The sequence below is a fragment of the Chinchilla lanigera genome, unplaced genomic scaffold (genome assembly GCF_000276665.1).
Source record: "Chinchilla lanigera isolate Chin_1 unplaced genomic scaffold, ChiLan1.0 scaffold00015, whole genome shotgun sequence".
NCBI classification, from domain to species: domain Eukaryota; kingdom Metazoa; phylum Chordata; class Mammalia; order Rodentia; family Chinchillidae; genus Chinchilla; species Chinchilla lanigera.
In genome coordinates, this window is record NW_004955416.1 from 543946 (window position 1) to 548827 (window position 4882).

A 4882-nucleotide genomic window follows, 5' to 3' on the forward strand; every position below is an offset into this window, starting at 1 on the left:
GGCTCAGCCTCCTGGTTGCTGGGATTATAGGCTGAATCACCATGGCTAGCTGATCCATATTTCTTCAGTACCAGCTCAGACTATGTTGAGGACCCGTAGGCATGTTATCAACCTAAATGAAGCATAACTGACTGGGATGACAAGACTGTTACAACAAATTGCACTTTTTTTTTTATTATCAGTGCTGTGATTTTTCCATTTTTGTACTTAGCTGTATATCAAGTTACTAACAGGGAGACTTTATTCATGAGTGTTTTGTGATTCAAGCATGTAGCTACCATATCTGGGTATCAGTAAGCCCTGACACGAAAGGATCATTAACAACTATAATTTGGGGAAATTAAAAATATTCAGCTATGTTTATTCTCATAGTCTGTGAATTTCACTTATATAGTAGATTTAGAATTTATATTTCTATTGTGAATTTAGAGTTCAAATTTTAGTGAGCAGGATTCATAATATTTAAGGGTAGAATATTTTGTCATCAATTTTGCCTGTTACTACAAGACTGATAATAAAATATCTTTGTTTAATACTTGGTCTGATTAAGCACTAGTTTTAAATATCAAAGAAAGCTTAATCCCTGTTATAACTACACAAATTTAGTCAGGTCAGGTGGTGTACAGCCGTAATCCCGGCACTTGGGAGCTGAGGCAGGAGGATCACCCGGCCTACATAGTGGGCTTAGGGCCAGCCTGAAGTACATAGCAGGGCCCTGTCTCAAAAAGCGAAACAAAAACAAGCAAAAAAATAAAAGATGTAATTTAGTGAGAAGATCTTGGGTTTAACCTCAAGCCCTTTGAAGAAGTTACAATTTCTCTGGGAGTTTAGCTTGATGAAAACAGCTGCAGTAGTAGTATTCTAAAGGCAAAGCTTGGCTTTTTGTTTTCTCTTACTGGTGTTTACCTTGCTTGCAACTCTTGTTTTACTGCTCCTTCCTCTTCTAAACCAGTGCTATGAGGATTGCATGGAACAAGACTAAGCTTTAATACAGTTTCCCCCTCTCTTCCGTGGGCAGCCAAGGTATCACTGAATTAAGAGACAACCAGCACGTGTTACTTTAAGAGCACATGTTATTTTAAGGGCACATATTTTACGTACATTGGAAGGGAAAATGAGGCAGACAAGTTGATTTGTTTTTCATTTTTTACAACACAGAAGTAGACTTCAAGCAGAGAGATTCTAGAAAAGTGTTGGGGCAGAGCTGAAAGGAGCACCTGGTTTGAGCCTTGGCTGTCTTTTTGTTTAGTGCCCTGGGCAGTGGTAAGGACTGGGGCGAGGGGCGCCCTTGAAGCCTGAAGAGGCGCGCGCAGAATGGGATCTCAGAGAGCTTAGGGATGGGAGTGGAAGAATTATGAACAACCGCAAGGATTATTTCACAGTAGTAGATAATACAAATTTATGGCCAAGCGGATAACTAGAATATAACCTCTCAAGACCTACTATGGAACTGACTTTTGCCTGTCTCCCTTTCCTTTCATCTTACCCAGTTTTTCTCTGGCTCTGAGAAGGAAGAGTCACATGCTAGTAGTAATGTGTGTTTTGTAGTATAGTAAGTAGGTTCAGCTCTTGTCTTCAGGCCTCCCAGCTACCAGTCGTAAAATCACAGAAGAGTTACGGAAGCATTCTGAACCTTAAAGGTGGTTGTGTACTTACACAGTTTTGTAAAGACTGAAATTAGGTGGCTAGAGTAAAAAGTAGTTACTATCATTATTTTTAAATTGAGATGGGGTCTTGCCATGTTCAGGCTGGTCTTGAGCTCACTGTGTACCCCAAGCTGGCCTCAAATGTGCAGCAATCCTCCTGCCTCTGCCTCTGCCACGCTGGGATTATAGGCCTGGCTGAAAAGTAGTTCTTGTATTTATAGTTACCTTGTTATTCTACTGTCCTTCCCATGCTGGACCTTGTTTTAGATATTTTAGATGCAAAACTACGTACTTACTCACACATGTACATGAACATACGTGTGTGGAATATTTAGAATTTTGTTACTTATAGAACAAAGCATACTTTTTATATAAAGTTTCCTTCAATGTCTTGATGCAGTAAGTCTCTTAGCCTTTGCGGAGAGGTTGCCTGTGTGTGTGCGGTGAGCTTCCAAGGCTCTGGTAGGACATTTACTTTAGCCTTTACTTTGTTCCTCCCAGAGCTGTAGTGGCAGCCAGAAGTTAAAGATTATGGTTTCCTTAGACCTTTCTGAGCGTGACCATAGCCTTGCATATGTGTATAGCCTTTTAGTTTCTGAAGAATATGTCAAAGCTTTCTTGAGTGTCCTGTTTTTCTTTTTTGGGGCTCAGTCAATTCTGAGCCCCACTTGGTGTCACTGTGTTAGGTCTCTGTGATTTTATACCTTTGCTGCTGATTGCTTTTGGGAAGCTCCTTGGTGAGAGGACTGCTGCACAGAGGGAGCTCTGAGTCTGCTGGAATAAAGACAAAACTTGAGAAGTGAGCTTCTCGCAGAGCTGCCAGAGAGGTCAAAGAGAGGTCAAAGAGTGCCCGCCTGCTGGGGGTAGGCTTTATCAAGCTTTCCTGCTCTCTTCAATGTTGCAAGGCTGCTGGTTTTCAAAGCCACCGCAGAGCCAGGTGGGGTGGGAAGGGGATGGGGCAGATGGAGTCTCACCCTGGGACTCTTGCTGGCGGAAGTGCTCCTTGGATTGTCACAGGCCTGTGCTTGCTTTCCAGAGTTCTGGAAGTACTGATTTTGCCATGTCTGTCAGTGTTGTTGCTTTCATGGCAGGGCGATTTTCACAGGTCTTCATTCTGTCTTTCTGGCGGTGCTTCTATTCTGTGTTTTGAAGCAGCCCTCACCACTCCTGGCGCCTCTGATTATTAGAGACTTATCCAAACCTTTATTTGGGACAAAACCTATCAGACCCTAATTTTTTTTTTTTTTTTTTTTTTTTTTGGTTTTTCTCCGGTACCAGGAACCGAACTCACGACCTTGCGCTTGCCAGGCAGGCGCTTTTGCCGCTGAGCTAAATCCCCAGCCCCCAGACCCTAATATTATTATGTGTGAGACTATTCTAGTGTTTGGAGCCACAGGTTTTTTTTTTTTTTTTAATAGGCCACAGAACACAGAATTTACAACTAATACAAGATTCGGCCGGTGGGGGAGGGGGCTTTTAAACATTTAATGAGGGAGAATTTTCCTCCTGAAATTGTCAATTTGGTAGTGATCATATATAGAGTATGTCAAGAAGGCAAAACCCAGTGATGTAGTTATTTAATCAACTGAACTGTGATACTATGCCATCTCATAGGACCGTTTTCATCATTGCCGTGAAGACTTTTGGCACCTAAGTTGTAGTTGATACGTATCTTTTACTCCATCCTGCATGATGTCTACTTATATGTGATGCGCACACATGCCGTGATCTCCATTACCAGGTTTCTCCAGTTCCAAGCGTATTTCAAGCGAGCCCTCTCAACTTGCCTCCTCTTGCTGTCAAAATTAATGTTTCTTTTCCCTCCCCTTACTACCAGTTTGAAAATGGTATCCTGAAGTTACAAGTTGTGTCTTGAGATGAAAAGTTTCATGTGTTCTGCTGTTAAATAACAGAAAAATAACAACTATAACGTTACCTTTAATGTCATTACCCAGAAATCATGACTTTCTTGATGTGTATTTTTTCTTCACAAAGGTGAAAAAATCTTAAGTAAAAAAGCATGTGGTATTTATGTGAAAATGACAAGATACGTGTATGCACCTACAACTCTGATATAAGAATACATATCAAACTGTTGATCTGCAGAGTGGGAAAATATAGGGCTTATGTGGAACCTTCTCTTCATTTTTACGCGGATGTTTTATCAGTGTATCATCAAATAGAAAAGAAGGTTCTACAATTACCCTGTGATTATAAAGTAGGGACGGCAGGAGGCAGGGCGATGCCAGTGAAGGGAGCAGATTATTGCTGGGTGGTGGGCTCCTGGTGCAGGCGCTGCAGAGGAGCAGACCCTGGGATCCTGGGGGAGGTGGTCACGGGAGTGTGGACAGGCTGAGTGCCCCAGCCTTGCTCCGGCTCCCTCTCGGTACAAACACAGACCTTTCTTTTGTTCCCCTTTCGGATTAAGTGGTGGACATGATGATGCCTCTTTACCCCTCAACACTTCAGTGTGTAATTTTGAAAAGCAAGGCAGTCTCTCATAACTGTAGCACAATTATTAAAACCAGGAATTTGACATTGTAACAATACTATTATCTAGCCGTATAGAGATTTCATAAGTTGTCTTGAGTCTCTGGCTCGTGAGGCAGTGCCATGTAGATGTAGGACAGTTAGAGATTATTCACTGTGGCAGTTACCATGGTATCCTAACCAATCCATTTCTCTTCTGGGACTGACTGAGTTTGCAGCTGTCCGCTTCTTGCTTGTGTTTATTCAGCTTGGTTCTCTAGACTTCTTGTCAATCGTAGGAGCTAACTGAAATTCTTCTAGTAGATCCTTTTTCTGCCTAAATTAGCCAGAATTGCTTTCTATAGTTTGTGGCTAAATTTTGGTACATTTCCCTCCATGCTTTTTATATTTAAAAATCTTACTCATCTTCAGAGGCTTAGCTCAAATGCCACCTTCTTTTGCAAAGCTTCTAGTTTTCCTCAGCAATTTTGTGCTTTGTAAACATAGCACTTATTTTCATTTTATTATAATTACCTGTATGTCTCCTTTGTTGATTTTAAGCTACTTGAAAGTATATACTCGATATAGTACTGCTGTTTTCAGAAAGAGTTGAAGAAATGTTGAGTGAGTGATAGCATTTCAAAGGCAATTTAGAAGTAGGGCATGGTGGGCTGGGGATGTAGCTTAGTGGCACCGCACCTGCTGGGTAAGCACGAGGTCATGAGTTCGATTTCCGGTATCAAAAAATTAAAAAAAAAAAATAGAAG